Genomic DNA, 24,130 nt, shown 5'->3' with positions numbered 1-24,130 from the left:
CGGGCCGCGGCCGCCACCCCACCCCGCCCCCGGCCGACGGGGCCGCCTGCCCCCTGCCGCCGCGACCCGCCGCCGCCGCCGCCGCCGCGCCGCCGCGCCGCCGCCGCCCCGGGCACGGCCGCTGCCCTCCCCTGCGCGGGACGGGCGGCCGCCCTCGGCCACAGCCCGCGGCCCCCCGCCCGGGCGCGGATAACGGTGCCGCTTGGCCCCGCCGGGACGCCCTGTCAGCCCTTCCGTCCCCGCCGCGCCGAGAGCTGGCGCCGTCCTGGGGCGGACACTTCGGGGACCGACCCTCTGGGGCGCCCCGCAGTCCCTGCCCCCCACCTCCGCCCAAGTTCTGATCCTGGGGGAGGCTTCTCCGGGAGCAGACAGGTATTCCTGCTCCAGAGTTGGGGGTCCTCAAGGGGCGACCAGGCCTGTTGATCAGGGTGGAAATTATCTCTCTGCAGGGGCTCTTCCTGCCAACCTGTGTGTGCGTGCGTGCGTGTGTGTGTGTGTGTGTGTGTGTTTGGGGGGGGGGGAGGCTCAATGTGACCCGAGGGAGGACAGGGGAGCGTCTGCTGGACAGATGGCCTCCTGGCCTTGGATCAGCGTGTGTGAGGGGGAGGGGTCCATACGACCTTAGGTATGTCTGTTCCTCAGAACCCCAGGATTATTGGAGCTGCTCAGGGATTTTTAACTTTTTTTTTGAGTAGGCCAGAGGTGGCATTAAAAGTCCTGGATTGGCAGAAATCCACCGGCCCACCCAGGGAAGCATGTCTGGCACCCAGGACTAGCCTAGAATAGGACTTGGGGGTGAGATGGGTGCTGGGCCTAGGGTTGGCCCCCTTGCCTTCAGCTCTGTGTTCATGTACGGCCTGTAGGGTGCATCTGCTTGTGTGTACAGTGTGGCTGAGCATACAGGATGTGGACAGACAGATGCCTGGCCTGGTGGGTGCCTGCTGGGATTTCATGGGTCTGTTTCCTCAAACTCACAGGTACATCACACAGTGAAAGAGAGGAGGAAGCTAATGGTGCCAGCACACATATTTTGCCCATTTTCCCCCAGTGGTCGTGGCTTTGATTCAGTCAGTAAATTTTTATTGAGCACTTACTACGTGCCGGGCACGGGACTAGGTGTTGGGAGGACGGTGGTAAAGCAGAAAGATATGTTGTAGCTTGAGCTCGTAGCCTAGTGAGAAAGCCCAATAATAAGTAATCTTGAAATTTCATTCAGCACCAAATGTTTGTCAACAAACATGTGCCGGGCGTTGTTTTCGATGCTGTGAAGAAAGCAAGCAGAAATAACTGCCCTTCTGGAGCTTTCATTTCAGGGCGGAGAGGGGAGAGGGGGAGGGAGGACAGGAAAGTAAAGGATATAGTTCAAAAAAAAAAAAAAAGCCTGTTAAAAGGGGCTAAATGCTAAAGGATAAAAAGAAAATAGGGAAGGAGGATATGAGATGTTGGGTGGGGGTTGAATTTGCATTCAAGTACCCTGGGAAGGCCTTCTAAGAAGGTGTCTTTTGAATACAACTCTGAAGGAAGTGGTAAACTAATCATTTCAAACAGTGATGAGCACAAGGAAGGAAAGATGAAGAGAGTGGTAAGAGTAATGGGCCTTGATTTGATTTGGGGGCTTAGGGAGGGCTTCCCTGAGGAAGTGACGTCTGGGGTGAGACCCGAAGGAGGGTTAAGAGTTAACCATGTGTGGAGCAGCACGGAGCTTGGCAAGTTGGAGGAAGCGAAAGAGGCCTGTGTGGCTGGAGGGGGAAAAGGGGAGGGGAGGTAAGTCTGTAGAGAGGTGAGGGAGATCACAGGGGGCCCTGCGGACAGACTGCCTCCCCCCTCTAACTCTGGTTTGTATCTCCAGTGAAATTAGGGACCTTTGGAGGGTTTTAAGTGATTGACATGATGACATTTACATTCTAAAAGGTCTCTGGCCTCTGTCTGGGGAATGGACTTTGAGATAAGCAGGTAAGGTGAGGCTTTCTGTGTTGAGGGCCTAACTATTTGATCTGCCTCAGAAAAGCGAAAAGCCTTTAGAGTAGTTTAGGAGAGAGCTTTTCCCTCAGAGTCTACTTTGTGCAGCTTTTAGGAAGGGAAAGGAAGACGAGTTAGCATTTATGGAGCGCCTGCTGGACGGGAGAAACAATTTGGGAGACTTTGGCAAACATCATATTTGACTTACTCCTCTGCAGTTTGAGAGAAAGGGCTTGTCCTGCCCCTTTACAGACACGAGCGCAGAAGGGACAGGAAACAAGTCCTGAGGGGTTAGATGACTTATCCAGAAACCACATTTGTAACATAATCTGAATTCAAACCCAGGTCTCCCTGATCCCAGAGCCCAGTGGCTCTGGAACCAGACTACCGGTTGCTTCTGCCACTTGCTAAGGGAATGATTTTGAGTTTGATCTCTTGTGTGCCTCAGTTTCCTTTTTGGAAAGGCCTCAAGCTTTACCCAGCTTAAATGCAGATAAAAGTACCTACCTCACAGGACTGTTGTGTGTATCAAATTAACCAAGCCATAGCGCTCATCTCAAACGTTAGTTGCTATTATTACTTAAATTTTTAAAACTTTCATGTTGCCTCTTAACCATATTGTGGTCACTTTGGATGAGATTCACTATACGGATAATTTAATTCTCAGATTTTGTGAGACTCTTTTCCCCTCCCTTTTCCTCCAAACGGCTTAATGCCAGTGTTCCACCTGATCAACCTTTCAACATTGATCTCACCTTTCATTCTTGACACTGTGCTAGGACTTATGGATACAAAGTGAGTTTCTTCTCTGCAGAAGTTCAGGGTATCCAGAGGTAGGTCAGATATTGAAACAGATGAAGCACAATGTACTTAAGTTCTCTAACGCACCTGTAGTTAGCGGTTATAAGCTGTAAGAACTAAATGCCTGGGGGAGTAGGGAAGGCTTCAGGGCAGAAGTGAATTTTGAACTGGGCTTTGGAGGAAGCAAAGGAGTTTTGTAGGCAAGTAAGACTGGCCAAAGGACATTCTAGGTAGAGAGAGCTATATATGAAAGCATGGAGCCTTGAGAGGCTTGGCTTGTTTGGGGAGGAGGCTGGAAAGCTGAGTTGGAGCTGTGAAAGGCGGGTCAAGTTTGGATTTTATCCTACAAGCCATGGAGGGTATTACATGAGTATTAGATACATCAGAGAGTATGAGACACATCAAATACACACCATGACGGGTGTTGGAGTTAGAGAGTGGAGACAGATGTCATCCTGGGGGTGTGGGATCACTATGTTTCAGGATCTGGTTCTCAGTTTCGTAGACCCGAAATTCAGTTTTGTAAGGCACTTGGAGCTGATTGGATCCAGGCAGACTGACTCACTAACCAAACTTGGAAGAGACTGATGCATAAACTCAGGGTATTAACTGGCCATGAGAGATGAAGCTGCAGAATGACAGCTGTTCTGTCCTCTGGCCATCTCCCTCCCCACCGCACCCCACCCCCTCTGGCCAGGGCTGAGACATTTTAACAAAATCTTGCTCCTCAGTTCCTGTCTGTTTTCCTCAGGCCCATGAAAACCCATCCTCTTTGTTAACATAATCTTTACTTAAGCTCCGTACAGCATGGCCGACCATGATTATTCATTGATAGAATGGATGATTCTGTATCCTGTGGGTTGGATCATACGTTTGTGAATCTTAAGGAAGAGGAGGAATAACTCTTTTAGAAATAAAATACCGGAAAAGGGGGTTCCTTAGAAGCGGTATGCAGATTCTAAGTGGTGTGGGTAGTCTTGAAGCTAAAGGGTGGTTGTGGACAGATGCATTGGAAATTGTTCTGGGGGCAGAGGTCTGTGAACTCTTGGTTGCACTTGAGGAGAGATTAGTTTCGAATGTTCATCTTCCCTACACGTTGGAGACGGAAAAGAAAGCGGTAATGCCTGCCCTCTACTCCGCCTGGTCACGGTGAGCTTTCCTACTGGACCGGAGTGAGTCTTCGCGGGGTCTGGGTTTCATTCTCACACTTGTCTCCACTTGTGCAAAACTGGGAAGAGTGGTGGATCCCCTCGAGTTTTGAGTTTGTGCTTTTCTGTAGTGAAAAATAAAATCCAAATAGGCCAACCTAGGTTGCGGACTAATTATTTTTATTTTAAAACTCTAAAAATACTTACACAAGCACTTTCCTGTAGAAAATTTAGGGGCCGCAGGTATACAAAAGAAACAGAACTGACTGATAAATCCTATAACCTAGAACCACTGTTAACATTTGAATAATTTAGTGTTTGTGTTAGATCTTTGTCTCCAACTCTGTCTTTCTACGTACCTTGGTTTTGACTTTTTCTTTGGCTACAAAACTAGGAACATCCTGAATAGGAGAGAATTCTGAGTGTTGACATCCATGAGGTGAAGTGATTGCATGTACACGAAAATCTGCGTCTGTTTCCATTTCTGGGCATCTGGTCCAGTGTTCTCCCCCTTCATGTTCTAGGAGTGTTGGGCGTGAGATCCATTAGCTAATTAATTTTAAGAAATGTTTTAGGAGACGAGAGTGCTGCCTCAGCCAACCGTTGACTTTTATTTGAAGTGGGAAGTGTGTATGTGTGTTGAAATGACATATCTGATCCTTTTTATGACTCGAAGAAAAGTTAATGAACACCTTTCGAGTTTGGTGTCACCACAAAGTCATTCTTCAAACCCGTCGGCACTTCTGGGCTGTCCTCTGTTCACTGTGTGACTTTGGGTAAGTCCTTTACACTCTCCGCTTGAGATTCTGAAGGTGTTGCACCGAGTAGGAATCGTGGCCGCTTTTCTCGTTAACACATTCCAGGGGACGAGAAGGCTGATGTTGTCTATGCTGGTGATTGATTGTGGAGAGACTGCCACAATATTGAGTGAGGAAAAGGAGTACCTCTGCTGAACAGATTAACTCCAGGCCTCCAGTCAGCACGTGGGGATGCGGGGGTTCAGGTCTGTATAACTTTGTTACCTCTATTTGCGAGGGCTCTACCGTGATTGGAGAGCGCCCTCCCCACCTGCCCCGGAAAATGCTCTGAGAAGTCCAGAGGTGGCGTTAAGGGCCTTGGGCACAACTAAATCTCCAGGCTTCTCCAGAGAATCAAGACCTACCACCCTCCAGTTTGCCTCAGAATGGACCCCCCTCCTGTCCGCAGAGCAGAGTTTACTGTGAGATCTCCTTCCCTCTGAGTGGTGTGGGGTCTGGCGGTTTTTTACTTTTGTTTCTAGTTTTGCCTGTCACTTGAATTTTCTACAGATTTACAGATCATCTTTACAAAAACAAATAATCAGTGAGTCTATTTTCACTTGGGAGATAAACGTTGAAGGCCCTAAAGCAAAAACTCACACTCCCCGGGGCTGTGTCCCTCCAAGCCCCCCCTCCCCGCTCACTTCGGGGCAGGTGCCTCTGTTAGAGGGGAGGTGAACTGGGCTGGGACCTCTGACTGGGAGGGGCCCTGAGGGCCAGGGCCGAGCCATCTGGGAGGAGTGATTGGAGGGTGACTTGGCTGGGTGTTTTCTTCAGGAGGGCTTTTATTTTCTTATTTTTATTTTTTATTTTTTTGGAGGTGAAAGCAGAGTTTATTGAAGATAGAGCACAATTAACAGACGGAGTGAGTGTCCAGGAGATTCGGAAAGGAAAGGAGGGAGTCCCCTCTTCAGGAATGCTTTTAAAGAAATCACTCCTCTGGGCGCGGCCCCCAGGCCTTCTTCCGTGGTCCACAGGCTCAGTCTCCCGCATGTCTATTTGGGGGGGGGGGGGATGCTCGAGGCCTTGGTGTTACGACCGGGGCCGGCGGGGGGGGGGGGGGGTCATGGAACTGTAAAGACAGGGGTTCCCGTGTGTGAGCCTCACGTGCATTCCTAGGACTTCCCTGCTTCTGGGGGTTCAGGTCATTCTGGGTGTGACGCGGGGGAGGGGTGGCTTCTTCTTCCTCATTTTCATCCAGCCTTTGGCCATAGGAGCATCTTACCGACGCTGCCCTTGGCAGGCTGGAGTTGAACGTGAGCTGGTGGAGTGGGTTCTGGCTCCACCTGTGTTCCCCGGCTTGCTGCGGTTTACAGCGTTCTACTCCTCCCTGCCAATTCACCTGCTAAAGTTGAAGTTGTTTCTTAGCAAGCCAAAGGGCAGAGCGAGACCCGAGAGAGGTTTTGAAGGCAGGTGTCCATTGTAACTGCAGGCCTCTCAGGGTTATTCCAGGGCCTGAGAACACGTCTGAGGCAGAGGTTTGGCATTTTCAGAGGAGAAGGGAGCCCAGGGGTGGGCAGTGAGCAGCTGTTCAGATTCTTCTGGGGCTTGGCCCAGTCGAGGCTCTCGTCTGCACGGGCAGGGGCTGCTCTCTGCCTTGTTACACAGACTCTGCAGACCTGGGCTGAACCGGCCAGAGTTGTAAAAACCACTTCACTGTCTGCGACTTCATTAAGGCTATAAATCTTCAGGCCCTTAAAAATATTAGATGTGTGATTAATTCTACCATTATTCTTAATTAGAATGTTTACTTGTATTTGAAATCCTGTGGAGTCTTTCTGCAACTGGGCCATCATCGATCAGTAATCTCCAGTTGCTTATGAAAGGCCTACCCTGGGTCCAACCCAGAGCTGGGCGCCCTGTGGCACATAAAAGACTCATGTGAGATGAACTTTGCCCTCAAGGAGTTCCCCCAGTGAAAGCAATTAGAGAACACTTTGCTTCCAGACCAGACGTGTCTTGAGGGGGCTTTTCTTTCTGAGGGTGGTGGTTACTTTCACACAGGCCACCCCTCTGAGATGGCTGGGGTTACCTCTGGGGAACATTCTCTGGTACCCAAAATGGATTGGATGGCCCTCTGGGAGGAGGGAGGTGGCGGCGATGATGTAGTCTCATCTTTCATTTCTTCCCTTGTCTCCCTTTGCTGCTTCTTCAAGCACCTGAACCCTTCAGCAGAAGGTAGCCAGCTACCCACAAAATATGCACCCAGTGCTGTCGTCCCATCATTACAGCCCCAGGCCTCCGAGTCTAAGGCTTTTGCATTTCCACTTGGACTCCCCTTTTAAAATATTTACACCCCCCTGGGAGAGGTCAGACTCTTAGCGGTTCATCACCAAATAGTAGCTTTAATTACCAAGAATTAATTAAGTCAACTGAGAGGAAGACTGGGACCCAGGCAGGCACTTGGGGGCAAGAGTGTCCGAAGGGACAGACTCCCACATGGCAGGAGAGCAGCGAGGGCAGCACAGGAAACTTCCATGCACACGAGTTGCCGCGTGTAGGTCCCGCTAACTATGGGGTCACCCCGGTCGTCCTGGGGCCGAGGGGACAGCATGGGCACAGTCCTAGCCCTGGGCCAGGGGGGCCTTGAGGCAGACGTGGACTTTGGGCCGAGTCTTAAAGGGTTGGGAAGATTGTTTTCTCCTTCATTTGAAAAACAATACAATACTCACTGGAAAATTTTGGAACGTTCAAGGGGAGAACAAATCTGCCATAATTTCATTCCTCGTGATAGATGGCTGAAATGAGAGGCAGCGGGGGGTGATTCTTTTCCAGTGTAAGTCAGACTGTGTTTCCTCTCCCCACGTCCTCCCGGAACCTTCCTTCCAAGCGCAAGAGTCAGCCCTTGCCGTGGGCCCTCCATGGTCTGCCTCCTCCCCCGTCTCCTCTGGCTCCCTCTACTCTGGTGTGGGCTCCTTGCCTGCGCCAGGCACTTTCCTGCTTCAGGGCTTTTCCACCTGCTCTTCTGTCTGCCCCAAACCTCTTCTCCCCACTGTTCACCTGGCTTGCTCTCTCACTTTTTTCAGAATTGAAAATGCAGTTACTCCGATTTCTGATTTCAGTTGAGGAGCTCCTGTTGAGGAAGGTTGTAGGGCTCCTTGACATCATGCATCTGCCTGTCAGTGTCTGTGTGTCTCCATCCTGTGGAATGTCAGCACCTCATGGACAGGGACCTGGCACATAGCAGGTGCACAGTTACTATTACGGAATGAGTACGTGTGCATGCGTGAGCACAGTGTGTGTGTGTGTGTGTGTGTGTGTGTGTGTGTGTGTGTGGTGGAAACGGAGCGGGAAAGGACGGTGTGGCTAGAAGCTGGAGGGAAAGAACGGGCGTGGATGGTGTGGAGAGTGGGAATGCTCTCGGCGGGGACGTTGATTAGAGACTTGATTCAGGTTGAGCGGTCTCTGCAATCTTCTCTCTTACTGCTGCGTTGAAGGGGAAGGCCGTGATTTGGTGGTTTGAGGCAGGTGCAGAAGCACCTGGTGAAATATAAAGTCAGTCGACTTGGCCTCGGCCTAGCACGTGAACGTTGTCAAAAGCCTGGCCCGAGGCTGGAGCTGTGGTAGGCTAGAGGAAACCACATGAGGCTGTTGAGAAAAGTGAGTGACCTGAGGAAAGTGGTGTTTGGGGAAGACTGGTCTTCGGGAGACACGCGGGACGACCGTTGGGAGCGTCTGAGGGGGTGAGGAAAGAGGCGACAAGGGTAAGGATGTGGAGCAGATGACCTCAGGGAGACGTGGCCATGGCAGGATGCTCCCCAGCTTCTGTGTGGCTGCCCTGACAAGGGCGTCCAGCACTCCCGACTTGGTAGAGCTCAAAGTATTGTCCGTGGCTTCAGATGAGTTTTGGAAGCAGGTGGGTGTAAGTAGGAGAAAGGGGAAGGGAAGGGTCCTCCTTAGGTTCAGGAGGTCGATGGGCCTGGTGGTGTGAGGTCGTATCCTGCACCGGGCCTGCGCTCACAGGCTGTGACCCGGGACTGGAGCCTTTCTTCTCTTCCTGCTCTGCTGTCTGAGAGCGGCTGTCCGTACTCCTGGCTTTTCTTCCGAAACTACACACATACCAGAGGAGTATCTGAAATCCATTTGTTCGATCACCTTCTTTCAAGTTCATTTTCTGTCTCCATAGTTTTATCTGTTTCTCAAAACAAATTGTCTTTGACTCACAAACCCATTTGGATTGAATTAATTGACTGGAAATACTTATTTCTAAATGGTTTCTGTTTCATTAGGCCTCTAGCCTGTTTTTAAAAAGGCTTTTGCCAAGATGAGATCAGTGGAGGAGTGATTTTGGTATCATCAGCTTCTCTGTGATCTTTCGGTACAAGTTATGTTTTGAGATTGGCGTTTCTGATGTGTTCATTCCTAGAATAAGTATTTGAGTGCCTGCTATGTGCCAGGCACTATCTTAGGCCCTGGGAAACAAACAAAAATCTTACCTTCATGGGGCTCATATTCTAGTGTGTGTCGGCTTATAGATAACAAGTAAAAATAAAGTATGAGAGAGGGTGAAAAGTCTTATGGAGAAAAACAAAGCAGGGATGGAGGTTTGGGTGTGGAGGCAGATTTTCTGTTTTAAATACAGAAGTCAGGGACGTCTCACTGATAAAAAGACACCTGAGCAGAGATCTGCAGGAGTGGGAGAGAGGACCATGCAGATATCTGAGGGAGGAGCAAGCAGGGTAGAGAGAAAAACAAGAGACAAAGTCCTTGAAGCCCCAGAAAGCTTGAGGGGTTTCAGGATGAGCAGCAAGGAGGGCAGTGTGGCTGGGGCCGGAGTGAGGTGGGGAAAGTATGGGAGAGGAGGCCTGAGTGGTCCTACTGGGCTTGTAAATCCTACTGGGGACCTGAATGAGATGGGAGGCCTGGAGTAGCTGTGCAGAGCCACGGCGGACTCCCCCTTCTTTCTGGAAGCGTCACCCTGGCTGCCAAGTATTGAGGCCGGGGGGCTTCTGCAGTGGCTCTTGGCTAAGAGTGGGTGTTGGGGGTCTGAATCATCTGGAAGCCTCTCTCGGGCCAGCTTCTAGTCCATCTGGGACTCTGGGGTCACCTGGAGCACATGTGCCATTTCTAGGACTCATGTGAGGCCGATGCCATTGTTCTGTAACCACCAGGTAGCTGTCACAGCTTCAGGTTCCTGGGCTCACTCCACTGCTACGTAGTCCATTTCCAGGTAGGCCCAGAAGTCTGGACCATGCTTTGGTCCACAGACCATGGTTCTCAGCCCCAGAAACACCTGTCACCCTGTGGTGGTTTTAAAAAATGCCTGGCCCCGCCCCTAAAGCTTCTGATTCAATTGGCCTGATGTGGGCTTTAGGATTAGCAGTGCTCCCAAGGTGTTTCTAATGTGCATCCAGACCCAGAATCACTCCTTTAAGGATATTTAAATAAGCCTTGTCCCTGGTACTTGATGGAGACATTGGAACGGGTAACTGTGAGTGAGAGACTCGAGCCCCTCTGGGACGGAGGGCCGGTCCCCTTGCCAGGAACAACAAAAATCTTTCACAGTAATAAAAACTCCTCGGTTTATGTACTTTATCTCATTTCATTACCTTACCTCTCTGGCCTCGGTTTCCTTGCTTGTAGAGTCAGTGGCTTAAATTTAATGGTCTTCTGGAGTCTCTCTGGCTCTGGCAGTTCCTAATCTTTCAGGTGTCGGACGACCCTCTAATGAGAACGATGTTCTAGGACACTGTTTCTGATCTGGGTCTTACAACACCCTCAGGTGCGCCATAGTTACGGCAAGGGTCGCAGCGAATGTCTCGACGGCAGGTTGAAGGGAGACGTGCGCCATCTCCAGTGGCACCCTGGGAAGAGAGGGCGATGGGAAACGTGAACGTGAAATCCGACCTCCCAGTTCAGAGTTCCGGTGGAAGGACAGCTTGGCCCTTGGGGGGCGGACGGGAGCCTGAGCGTTTTTCTTGGCTCTGCCACTCACTGGAGGGTTCCTTGTGAAGTGGGAATCATGGTTTATAAACTGCAAAGCTTCTGTAAATCCAAGGGTCGTAGGGTGACTGGGGTGGGGTGGAGGGGGCAGCCAGCCTGGGTCAGTGAAGCCTGATGCTGGGGTTTGCCGGCCTCTCTCTGTAGCCAACTGTGTCCCTGGCTACAGGGGACAGTTTGAGTAACCTGACGGAACCCAGTGGCTGCAGGCTAAGGTTAACCTGGAGTGAATGACTGGGCACGTTGACGGGGGCACCCCGGAGCTAACTTGCTTGGGACATCTTGTGTAAAACACCCACCTACCCGGCGCCCCGGTCTCTGACCTTTGTCCTCATTGGTGTAGCACAGTGTCTGCTTCTCAGTTTACGTTTTGAACTGTGATGTTCCAATAAGAAAAAGAAAGTTCAGGGGGGAAAGTTTTTGTTTCCCTTCTGTAGAATTGAGACAGTGCGTTTCCCTCCTTTCCCTTCTAAATTTTTCCATTAATATTGTCTCTATCTCTCTTTAGAATCCCAAGTAAATGCTAGCCTTTCAAAGTTAAGACAGAAATGAAGTCAAGCGAGGGAATGCAGAATTAAATGTGCACGTGAGCAGAATTTGAAATGTGACTTTTCGTTCTGTCGTTTGTGGGCTCACAGAGCCGAGGGGCCAGTACCCAGTTTCTCCCCGCTGGCCGATTAAACCCACGTTTCAGGGTGTTGTGGCCGAGCGTGAAGGAGTTTCTAAAGTTCTGAGGTGGTTCTGATGCTCGGTGACCGTGAAGATCACCGAGTTTAAAAAAAATGGGTTCTGCCAGGTTTTTGGTATCTTCTGTCATTCTTTCCCCCTGCCCAGTGCTTGCCCTTCCTGCTCCTCCCCACCTGTGACGGTCCCCCCCCCCCCCCCCCCAAGTATCTGCTGCGGTCCCTCTGCCCACTCCTGGGCCCTCTTCTTCCGCTCCAGCAGGCCTCCTGAGCTGTGTGGAGGGGTAGCCGGCCTTCCCTTCCCTTGTCTCTGTCCCCTGTGTGTGCTTCCAAGCAGCCTGACATTTGCGGATCCAGCAGCCTGCTGGGGCACTCTGACGTTGTGGCATAATACTTAACAAACACATGCATTTGCTGTGTTGAAGGCAGTGTTGTAAGAACTTTACAAATGTTAACTCACTGAGTCCCTACAACAGTTTCCCATTTTACATATGGGGAAACTGGGACACAGATGTGAGCAAACCTCCGTAGGTCAAATGGCTAGTGAGCATGGCTGAGGTTGGAACCCGGGCAGAGTCTGTGCTCTGAACCACCACATCATGGCCGGGGAAGGCAGATGGTCTGGGGCCCGCAGAAGTTTTATCTTTGAGTATGGGGCTTTGAGTTTACGTTTGGAGAGTTTTCTCAGGGTCTGACCTAGACTTTTATTATTGTGATTAGCACCTTAACTTAGACATTTGCCGTCAGGCCTATTAAAAAACATCTTCTTTTGTTTCTTTCCTTAGGTAGTGTTTGGAAACCATGTGCCTAGGCAGATGTTATGCCTTTCTCCATAACTCCACACTCCCAGCAACGCTCACCACACCCTTGTTTTGAGAACCTCTCTGAGGTATGATGTCTAGGCTGACCTGAGCTGGCCTTGAAGAGACACAAGCGACGTCTTTATGTTCCTCGGTGTTGTGTTTTGTTTTCTAAACTGTGGCCAGATATACGTAAAGACACTGACCATCTTAACCATTTTTCAGTGCACCGTTCGGTAGCCTCCAGTACGTTCACGATGGTACAGCCGTCACCACCCTCCAGAATCTTTCATCATCCCAGAATGAAACCCTGTACCCGCGAAACACTAACTCCCTGTCCTCTCTCCCCTCAACCCCTGGTACGCACTGTCGTACTTCCTGCCTTCATGACCTTGACTACTCTAGGGAGCCTGGATTCCTAGGCGAAATCATACGCTATTTGTCCTTTTACGCCTGGCTGTTTTCACTTAGCATGATGTCCTCAGGGTTCATCCATGCTGTAGCATGTGTCAGAACTTTAAGCCTTTTTAAGGCTGAATAATATTCCATTGCCTGTTTATATCACATTTGGTTTACCCATTCATCTATTGATGGACACGGTTGCTTTCATTTTCTGGGTATCGTGAACAATGCTGCTGTGAACGTGGGTATAAAGATTACTCCTTGAGACCCTGCGTTCAGTTCTTTTAGGTATATACCCAGAGGTGGAGATGCTAAATCGCATGGTAATTCTATGTTTAATTTTCATTAGGAACCACCGTATTGTTTTCCTTAGCGGCTGCACCTTTTTTTTATTCCTACCGGCAACGCACAAGGGTTCTAACTTCTCCACGCCCTCGCCGACCCTTGTTCTTTCCTTCTTTTTTAAAATAATGGCCATCCTAGTGGGTGTGACATTGGTGGTTATCTAGCTGGACTCACAGGGTCCACTAGGCAAGGGTCTGGCCCTGAGAGGGCAAAAGTATACACACATAGAGAAAATAACGGATAAACGTCAATGTGCTCCTCGCCCACGTCCAGGAGTTGTTTGTGGCAAATCTTGTTTCATTCATAAAAACCCTCCCTGCCCTTTCCTCCTGCTCTGTGTCATTTCGAGACAAATCCCAGATATCACATCATTCTGTCTGTAAATATTTTATTACGTGTCTTAAAAAGATAAGGAATTTTAATATTCCATTTTGTCTGGTGGTAGAAAGGCACACAGAGGTGTTTCTTTAGATACCTGTTCTCTGCTGTCCCCTTGGAATGTCAGGGGCACATACAGCAGGCACACCGTTGGGCACCCGGGTGTCGGATCTGTTGCCATATTGCCTTGTTGGTAAAAAGCTGCCTTGGCTGGTGCCTCGCTTTCCTGAAGAAGGCTGACTGTCCTTGGTCTGAGGAGCCATGGTGAAAGAGCCCACCCGGTCTCTGTTTGTTTATTTATTAATGTTTTTATTTATTTTTGAGAGAGAGAACGAGCAGGGGAGGGGAGAGGGAAGGGGGAGAGAGAGGGGAGACACAGCATCTGGAGCAGGCTCCAGGCTCTGAGCTATCAGCACAGAGCCCGATGCGGGGCTGGAACCCATGAACTGTGAGATCATGACCTGGGCCGAAGTCGGCCGCTTAACCGACTGAGCCACCCAGGTGCCCCCACCTGGTCTCTGTTGAGAGGGGAAGGAGAGAAGAGGGAGGAAGAAGGTGTGTGTGTGTGTGTGTGTGTGTGTGTGTGTGTGAGAGAGAGAGAGAGAGAGAGAGAGAGAGAGAGAGAGAAGGGAACCACAGAGATACCCCAAGAGTAATAGCATGTTCCTTGCTCCCACCTCCTCACCCCTGCCCCCTGAAAACCTTTTGGTTTTGGAATCTCTGGGACCTCACTTTGCTTGTGGTAGATGAGACCCAGAATATACACAGAGCCCCCAAACACGAGGGTGCCAGAAATGAGGAAAAAGTAATCCTGCGGAATGGCCACGTTTTCTTGGCTGGGGCCCTTTTGTTCAGGGAGTGGAGGCTTGGTTCCCAACAGGTCTGAGGCTACCAGCTCTTTGTTTAATTTTGGGCGTCCCTACTACTAGGAGATGATGCTTTTACAAAACTCAGTGGGAGGGACTCCTTGAGGAGGAGGCCGTGTGATCAAGGAGGAGTCCTGTCCCTCTTGCTTCTTAGTCTCTGTTCTGTTCCTTTCTAACAAAATGCAGTGGCCAGTTAGTGCTGAGATCTGTTTGCAAGTAATGAAAGGGAAAGGGGGTGCAGGTTACAGAGTATCAGTTTTTGTCTCAGTTCTCAGCCCCGTTTAAACTTTGTTTTTGTCTATACCTAGTTTCCATTTCTATCATCTCAGTGAGCTGTCGGGTGCTGCCTAATCCCAACTCCCTCCAGTTTTATCCCCTCTTTTTATCTTAAAAAAAAAAAAAAAAAAAAAAACCACAGTTTTTTTGAGATAAGATTCACACGCCATGCAATTCACCCATTTATTTATTTATTAAAAAAAATTTTTTTTTTAATGTTTGTATTTATTTTTGAGACAGAGAGAGACAGAGCATGAGCAGGGGAGGGGCAGAGAGAGAGGGAGACACAGAATCTGAAGCAGGCTCCAGGCTCCGAGCTGTCAGCACAGAGCCCGACGCGGGGCTCGAACTCACACACCGCGAGATCATGACCTGAGCTGAAGTCGGATGCTCAACCGACTGAGCCACCCAGGCACCCCATGCAATTCACCCATTTAAAGCACACAACTGAATGATTTTTAGTATATTCACAGAGTTGTATCCCCTTTTCTTAAGACTTAAGTCTACCCTGTGCCCTGCCCAGAGGTAGCCCTCCGTTTCTACTGATGTCACACTGTTTCCATCCTCAAGATGAGTGACCTTATTGTGGGGATGTTGGCCAGTAGACCCCTTCCACCGATTCAGCATTTTCACTTAATCAGCCACGTAGGAGCCCAGGGTTCATGGCCACGTGCTACTCTGGGCAGACCCCTTCCCACTGGCAAGGCCCCACCAACCGCTCAAGGTCTCTCTGTTTATGAAGGAATTTTAAAAAGTGAAACACAAATGACGTGGCAAACTTGCCAACTTCTCGACTAGTAATAAACCTGCTTAGGATTCCACGGCTCTCCTTGAGCAATGTGAGTTCTGGACGGATGAGCCTGTCACATCGTCCCCCCTTTCTAATGGTGGATTACCTTCCAGTAAAGACACTGGAGCTTAAAAAGAGACAATGAAGACATGAGCAATTATGCAATGTGTCAGGTGGTGGGAAGGGCTTTGAAGAAAAGACAAGCAAAGGACAGAGATTGATGGTGTGACCGTGAGGGTGGGGACTGGGACGTTACATACACTGGTCACAGGAGGCTTCTGACAAAAGGACATTTGAGTCAAGACTGGATGGAAGTGAGCAGTGAGCCCCTCAAGATCCGAGGGGAAGGGCAGTCCTAGCAGAGGGAACAGTAGACTAAAAGGCTCTGGGCAGGGGTGTGTTTGAGGAACAGGGCAGAGGCCTGTGTGTGCCCGAGCCAACTGGGTGACAGAGACAGGTGTGGGAGACGGGGCACTTAGACCCTCCTGGCCACGGAGGCTGCGGTGATGGCCGGAGCTCGCTCTGTGTGAGATGGGACCGTGTCGAAGGGGTTCAAGGACAGGAGGAATGTGATCTGATGGGTGTTTTTTTTTTTTTTAAATGTTTAGTTTTGAGAGAGAGTGCATGCACCAGCAGGGGAGGGGCAGAGAGAGAGGGAGACAGAGGATCTGAAGCGGGCTCTGTGCTGACAGCAGTGAGCCTGATGTGGGGTTCGAACTCACGAACCCTGAGATCATGACCTGAGCTGAAGTCAGATGCTTCACTGACTGAGCCACCCAGGCGCCCCTGGTGGGTGTTTCTAGAGCAGCAATCTGGCTGCTGTGTTGGGAATGAGCAGTAGAGGCGAGGGTAGCAGACTTTTGGGAGGACCCAGGAGGGAGAGGTGGTGACGGCTGGAGGCAGGAAACGGTTGCATTTGGAGATGTTTTGAAGGAACATTTGACGGGATTTGCTCTTGGATTGGTTGCAGGGTCTGGTGGTGAGAGGACTCACGGATGCCCAGCCTGAGCCACGGGAAATTGAGAGTTAGACTCTGGACATATTATCTTTGACATGCCTCTCCAAGGAGAAACCCAAACCTTGAATTGAGGGGATATTGGTTTAATAATTTAGTGAGTGCCTGTTGAGGGGCTTATAAGACAGCGGAAGAGGGAATATTTACTGAAATAACTACAGCAAAAGTAAATTGTGCCCTCAAAGGAGTGAGGGACACAGAAGGGAGCCCAGGGGAGCGCACTGAGGTGACCCCACTCAGACAGAGTCCCTCTCCCTTCCTTGCCAGTGGGAAAGCAGTGCCCTTGTTGGCCTTCCGTGGCACCCCCAGTTTCGTGGCGGCCGGGCTTTCCAGTGGGTCGTGTGTGGGGGCACTCAAGAGCAGGGTCTGGGCTTTCCCTTTGTGTCCTCAGTGCCAGGCACCATTCCTGGCATTGGGTCAATGTTTGGTGCGTGAACTTCTCCTTCTCTCCTCCCTCCCTCCCTCCCTTCTTTTCTTTTCTTTTCTTTTCGTTTCTTTTCGTTTCTTTTCTTTTCTTTTCTTTTCTTTTCTTTTCTTTTCTTTTCTTTTCTTTTCTTTTCTTTTCTTTTCTTTTCTTTTCTTTTCTTTTCTTTTCTTTTCTTTTCTTTCTTTCCTTTCAAGATTTTATTTTTAAGCAATCCGTACACCCAACCTGGGGCTCAGCTCACAGCCCCGAGGTGGAGAGTTGCCTGCTCCACCGAGCCAGCCGGGCGCCCTGAGCTTTTCCTTTCGGAGCCCAGGTTGTCCACGTAAAGATGAAGAGGGTGGACGAGGCCAGGGCGCTGGAGTCAACCGGGAGGCTTCACAAACACGCGGGGATCCCTCCCAGACTTGCTGAGTCGCAGTCTCCTAGTAGGAGCCTGGGACTCTGTGTTAAAGTCACTCCCCATGTTATTCTTTTGCAGTCAGTCCAGGAGGAATCTGCAGACGTGTATTTGGAAGCCACTGGACCAGATCATTTCTGAGGTCCCCTTCAGCTCTAACATCCTGTGAGTCCTGTTAGAATGTTTGCGATATGACTCTGTCCCCGGGAAGTGGGAGTTTTGCTTGGGCGGAAGGGCCTGGAGGGGGAGGGGAAGCTGCCTCGGGGCAGGGCCGGCGGGCTTTGGGGAGGCGCTGAGGACCTGTCCTGGGCCGGAGTGAGCAGTGACAGCTTGCTTGTCCCTGCGGACCAGCTGTGTTGGGGTCTCAGAAATAGAGGTGAAGGACATGACCCTAGCTCTGGAGAGGCTTAGAGACCGATGAGTAAACCCAGGACCCCATCCCGCTGCGGGAAGTGCCGCCATGGCGGAAGGGGGGCGGAGGAGGAGGAGGAGGGCAGAGGTCTGGAGTCACAGCTCTCAGAGGAGGCGGGCAGAGGAGGGGCTCCTGGGGCAGAGCAGTGCTCAGGCACTGTCTGGGGCCAGCGCGGTGGGCCATCAGGTATTCTGTCGTCGGGAGGGAGTCTGCGAGAACCACCCTGGGAAGTGGCTGGAGAGGTGGGCGCAGACCAGATGGGAGCGGGCTCTCCCTCTGGGCCGAGGCTTGGAGCTCTCTCCTGCAGGTGACCGGCACCGTGAGCAGGACGTCTCTGTGATCAGATAGATGTTTCACAGCAACCGCTGTGGTGGAGTGTGCGTTGAAGGGGGCTAAGACCAGATGAAGAAGAAGACAAGTGAAAAGCTTTGCCATTTCGCCTGGGTCCACCGTCCGCTGGCACCTGCTTTCTTTTACTGCTGAGCATCTCTTTGGGCTGTGCTTTGCTGATGATTCAAATACCAGGTGTCTCGTGAAATGAGACACTGGCTACTGACTGACTCAGAACATCTGTGCCTTGGGATCGCTGAGACCCGTGTTCGGGAGGGCAGTGACAGGTCTATGGTAGAGAGTCACTGGTCCACTTTAGGAGCTAAGTTTTGTGTAGAAATCCAATAGTTGTAGGGGACTCAGAGATCCTTCGAGTTAGTTTAATTTTACATCATAAACTGAAGCCTGCCTGAGATCTCCTCCTGGGTGACTGTGACGGGATAGGGGTGAAAGCCCTTCTCGTGCTTCCCAGTTTGTTCCTCTTTTAGCTCTCCTGTTCCCGGCCTGGGGCTTCATTCTGGGTCCAGGAACGTGGGACCTTTCCCAGGTCATTAGATTTCACTGAGTTCCCTTCTCTACCTCCCATGGGCTCAGTGTCTTTCTCTCATCACCGTTTAACCTGAGTCCAGACTAAAGCTTCTGACAACCCCAGGAGCAGCAGCTCGCTCACTCGCTCGTTCTCTTTCCCCTTGCCCAGCTTCCTTTCCTGCGACAGAACTTCCCCCGTCTGGCAACCAGCTCAGGTACCTTCTGGTCTCAGCCTGTCCTGAGTAAGCGTGGCCGCACGCACTTTCTCTGTGCATCAGACAGCTTGGATTAGTCTTTGCTCCGTTTCCTCTGGAATACTCCTTCTAAAGTAGAAAGCTGAGGGTAACTTCCACTTACCCCTTTGTAAACTCTAAACCATTATAACAGTGATTGAACACAGATTATATCAGCATGTAAGCCACATTCGGTCATGTGGAAGCAGGATAAAGAGTTTACCCACAGGTTGGAAAACATACACACATCCATCCTTCTAGACATCATCCGACAAGCGGTGGCAAATTCGAGGAAACTGAATTTGTGGTTCCCAGTCCAATGTTCCTTGAATCTTGCTGCCTTTAACTTTCATTGTATAAATCTGGAACATGTTATTTGCTTCCTTGGCTCATTAAACGATATACTGACTAGAGATCCAATTTTTCTTTTCTTTTTTTTTTTAAGTTTGTTTATTTATTTTGAGAGAGACAAAGAGAGAGAGAGAGTGTGTGTGTGTGTGTGTGTCAGTAGGGGAGGGGCAGAGAGAGAGAATCCCACGCAGGGCTCCTCTCTGTCAGCACAGAGCCCAACCCCGGGACCTGATCTCACGAAGTGTGAGATCATGATCTGAGCCGAAACCAAGAGTTGGAGGCCCAACCGACTGAGCCACACAGGTGTCCCGAGATCCAATTTTTCGTAATGCTTTTGGAGTGCCTCTGCCCCCTGGGTGTCCTGTTTCTGAACTTTTATTAATCTACCATTACTGAACTTAGTGTCGTTAAAAGAAACAGATGACCAAGTTTAATGTTAATTTGAAATTCAAAAGCGTCGGTGCTGAGGGAAAGGAAGCTCATAGGTTTAGTGACGATCCCTTCTTCTTAGTTCCTCAGAGCCTTTTTTTTTTTTTTTTTTTTAAATTTCTAGATCCAAATAAGTGTGGATGTTACTACATGTATATATTTTACCTGTAACAACTTCAGTATGTTTCTGACTAGTGGGCAGTTATTTCTTGTCTGTCTATATCTTTTATTTCAAACTTCAGAATGCTTCTCTCTAGTATTTGTGAAAGAGAGAGAGAGAGCACAAGTGAGTGAAGGGCAGAGAGAGAGAGAGAGAGAGAGAAGTGGGGCTCACCCGATGTGGGGCTCGAACTCATGAACTGTGAGATCATGACCTGAGCGGAAATCAGATGCTTAACTGACTGAGCCACCCAGGTGCCCCTCTCCTCTGTAGTATCTTAAGGTTTGATGAACAAATCTGTATGTGACTTATCCTCCCCCTTTCCCCAAACCTTCGTCTCTCCAGAATTAAAGAGTTCTAATCTGTAAGCTCTTACTAGAAGGCTCCTCTATCTACTTGATAACTTCGTTCTTGTTTCTTAGGACCTTTTCCGACCCTGGTGTGCCTTTCTTAAGAAAGGGAACCACAACTGAACGGCACATGGAGCCGTGGACACCGGGCGGTTCTGAAAAAGGGCGAGATCACAAGTTGTGTGTTGTTCCCAGTATTCTTTCTAATAAAGCCCCATGCTTTCTGGGCATTTGGTGAGAAAACATGCAACGTGGTGTCTTCAGGGAATAGTCTGAGCTGATGGCCAAGCCTCTTTATCGAACTGCTTAGCTTAGAACCCATTATTCTAAAAGTGTCATTAAGGTTGCATTTTCCTAAATGTCCCTTCACCAAATTGGCCTCCAGTGATGCTCCTTTGCCATAATTTCACCCATTCATACAGCCTCCTGAGAACTTGTTGTCTTTTAATTTTGATTTTGATTTCTGGAACAGTTTTAAGGGTATTTACAATCTTGAAGGTTTCACTTTATTGCTTCACAATGTATTTATTGAGTACCTAATGGAGAATGCAGTGATTAATGAGACAGGCCTCTTCCCTCCTGAAGCTTATAGCCTAATATTCTGCTAGATCGTTGGTTCCCAAAGCATTTTGAATATGAGACCTCCTTTTTATTTCTTTTAGGTTTATTTATTTGTTTTGAGAGAGGGAGAGAGACAGGGAGAGAGAGAATCCCAAGCAGGCTCCACACCATCAGTACAGAGCCCGATGCTGGGGCTTGAACTCACAAACTGTGAGATCATGATCTGAGCTGAAATCAAGACTTGGATGCTTAACTGAGCCATCCAGGTGCCCTAAGACCTCCTTTAGAAATTTTTAAAAATGTTTATTTATTTATTTTGAGAGAGAGAGAGAGAGAGCAAGCGCGGGCATGAGCAGGGGAGGGTCAGAGGGAAAGGAGAGAGAGAGAGAATCCCAAGCACACTTCGCCATCAGCGCAGAGCCTGATGGAGGGCTCGATCCCATGAACTGTGAGCTCATGACCTGAACTGAAATCAAGAGTTACATGCTTAACTGACTGAGCTCCCCAGGCGCTGCACTGGGATGTCCTTTTTCTTTGTTTTTTTTTCTTCTTCTTTTTTTCATGAAATTTATTGTCAAATTGGTTTCCATACAACACCCAGTGCTCATCCCAACAGGTGCCTTCCTCAATGCCCATCACCCACTTTCCCCTCCCTCCCACCCCCTACCGACCCTCAGTTTATTCTCAGTTTTTAAGAGTCTCTTATGGTTTGCCTCCTTCCCTCTCTGTAACTTTTTCTTTCCCCCTTCCCCTCCCCGCTGGTCCTCTGCTGAGTTTTTCAGAATCCACGTATGAGTGAAAACATATGGTGTCTGTCTTTCTCTGCCTGACTTATTTCACTCAGCATAATACCTTCCAGTTCCATCCACATTGCTGCAAATAGCCAGATTTCATTTCTTGCTCATTGCCACATAGTATTCCATTGTGTATATAAACCACAATTTCTTTATCCACTCGTCAGTTGACGGACATCTAGGATCCTTCTGTAATTTGGCTATTGTTGAAAGTGCTGCTATAAACACTAGGGTACAAGTGCCCCTGTCCATCAGCACTCCTGTATCCCTTGGGTAAATTCCTAGCAGTGCTACTGCTGGGTCATAGGGTAGGTCTATTTTTAATTTGAGACCTCCTTTTTAAATTAATTTTTTCAGGGCTCCTTGGTGGCTTAGTTCAGCATCTGATTCTTGATTTTGGCTCATGGTTCATGAGATCAAGGCCCATGTTGAGCTCTGTGCTGATAATGTGGAGCCTGCTTGGGATTTTCTCTCTCTCTCTCTCTCTCAAAATAAATAAATGAAGTTAAATTAATTTTTTACAGACCCTCATTCAGTAGTAGTGTTTTATTTTATTTTATTTTATTTTATTTTATTTTATTTTATTTTATTTTATTTTATTTTATTTTATTTTATTTTATTTTATTTTTTATGTTTATTTTTGAGAAAGAGAGAGACAGAGTGTGAGCGGGGGAGGGCAGAGAGGGAGGGAGGCATGGAATCTGAAGCAGACTCCAGGCTCTGAGCTGTCAGCACAGAGCTTAATGTGAGGCTCAAACCCATGAACCACAAGATCATGATTTGAGCTGAAGTTGGATGCTTAACAGACTGAGCCACCCAGGTGCTCTGTGGTGGTGTTTTTAATGGGCGGTCATTGGGACTACCTATGTGGATATGACGGTCATTGGGACTACCTATGTGGATATAACGGTCATTGGGACTACCTGTGGGTTGGGATCTACCATTCTAGGTAATTTATGAAAGCATTAAGCTTGTCTTGAACTGGTCAGTGGGTTAGAAACTCCACTGTTCACGGTTCCTCATAAATGACAATCACAAACACAGCACACACGCATACAACATTCATTCACCCAAGTTCTATGGCATTCGGTTTTTAAAATTGTTTTTGGTGAAATATGGCGTTTAAAGTCTATAGGGGTTCTGCCTACTAGTTCTGCCATAATCATATTGTTTATATCCCCTCAAAGAATTCTAATAGGCTGATCAGGCCTCCTGAGGCCCTTCCAGGGTTAAGGTGTTCCCCCTCTCATCCACTGACATATTTACTTAAGTGTTTGATAAAATTTCTTGGTCAAGTAGTAGACCCTATAATAAAAAAAAAAATGGGGATTTATATTTATTTTCCTGAGGAGAAACTTCTTTATAGAGGATATGGCGTCAGTCTGACAGTCCTGGACTTGCTCTTTACCCGCACGGGATTGCACATAATGTCGCACGGTTAGCCTAGGCCACAGAGAACTGGCGGGCTCACCACGTCTGGCGTTAGCCCGTCCAGATGCTGCGCGGTGAGCCCAGCCGGTGCTCTCTGGGCCGCGCCAGGTGTCTGGGCTGGTGTTGGTGGACACGGGGCAGAGGCCATAACCAGGCTCTGGTCCCAAAGGCTGTCCCCCGGCAGAGCAGGTCTGAGGTTTGCGCTTCCCAGCCCGAGATGGGCTGCAGACGCCGGCACGCCGATGCTTTACGTCTTGACCACACTTTCTATTTTAATTAAGTTGTTTCACCAGTTTTCTAGCTGGCAGTCCCCTGCTGAGTCATGCCAGATGTGCTTCGAGAATTTTATATTAGTGATTTTTGGAGTCCTCTGTAAGAAGCTTCTCAAGTGTTTTGGCCTCCCTAATTTCTGCTTTCTTTATTTTTTATCTTTCCTTTAAAATTTTTTTTTAATGTTTACTTATTTTTGAGACAGGGGGAGACAGAGCATGAGCGAGGGAGGGGAAGAGAGAGAGGGGGACACAGAACCTAAAGCAGGCTCCAGGCTCTGAGTTGTCAGCACAGAGCCCAACATGGGGCTCGAACTCACAAACTGCGAGATCATGACCTGAGCCGAAGTCAGACGTTCAACTGACTGAGCCACCCAGGCGCCCCTATTTTTTTATTTTTGCTTAGAGTGCACGTGTGAGTGGGGAGAGGGAGGGAGACGGAATCTCAAACAGGCCCCACACTCAGCGCAGAGGCCCACACGGGGCTCAGTCCCACGACCCTGGGATCATGACCTGAGACGAAGTCAAGAGTTGGGCGGTCAGCCTACTGAGCCACCCAGGTGTCCCTTTTCTTCTTTTTTATATTAAAAAATGTAATTTAATGAAACTACATAAGCAGTACAACATGAAATAGTTTGAATAAATAATTTGAAAATGCAGATAAACGAAAGAAAAGAATCTCATCATCTATGAGATACTTTTAAGATTTTAGAGTGTTTCTCTAGCCCTTTTCATAAAAACCGTACGTTAAAATTTTTTGTTTTAAGTAGAGATTGTACCATGTATACACTACAGCGTCCTCCCCTGCCTCCACGTTGTATCAGGAGCATTTCTCATAGACATAAATATTGTCTTATCGTGATGTCTAGTATTTAATTGTGTTAATATACTGTAATTTATTGAACCAGCTTTCTATTGTTGGAACTTTGGTTGTGTCTCATTTTTTGTCATGAAATACTTTTGTTATAAAAAATTCTGCAATGATTATCTTTGCAACATGCAAATATCACATTTCTGGGAGTAGAACTGTTTTTTTTTATTTTTAAAAATATTTATTTATTTTTGACAGAGAGAGAGAGAGAGAGAGAGAGAGAGAGCGAGCGAGCATGAGCAGGGGAGGGGCAGAGAGAGGGAGACACAGAATCGGAAGCAGGCTCCAGGCTCTGAGCTGTCAGCACAGAGCCTGACCTGGGGCTCGAACTCACGAACTGTGAGATCATGACCTGAGCCGAAGTCGGACACTCATCTGAGCCACCCA

General features: G+C 48.9%; 1 protein-coding gene across 6 annotated transcripts in view; it reads left to right on the top strand.

Annotated features, from left to right (window-relative positions):
- Nucleotides 1-24,130, top strand: part of ZNF592 (zinc finger protein 592) — a 59,150-nt gene that overhangs the window by 314 nt on the left and 34,706 nt on the right. For 4 of the 6 annotated variants that reach the window (XM_042987987.1, XM_042987991.1, XM_042987992.1 and 1 more), the window contains 2 exons: nt 12,114-12,217; nt 17,106-17,189. The gene's annotated coding sequence lies outside the window, so the exon portion shown is untranslated. Of the gene's footprint in view, nt 1-149; nt 373-12,113; nt 12,218-17,105; nt 17,190-24,130 lie in introns of those variants that run through there. The other 2 variants (XM_042987989.1, XM_042987990.1) reach the window with 2 other exon arrangements.

Source organism: Panthera tigris, chromosome B3, assembly GCF_018350195.1.
Source record: "Panthera tigris isolate Pti1 chromosome B3, P.tigris_Pti1_mat1.1, whole genome shotgun sequence".
Lineage (NCBI taxonomy): Eukaryota > Metazoa > Chordata > Mammalia > Carnivora > Felidae > Panthera > Panthera tigris.
Note: the sequence above shows the minus strand (reverse complement) of the source record. Positions and strands in the feature narration are given on the sequence as shown.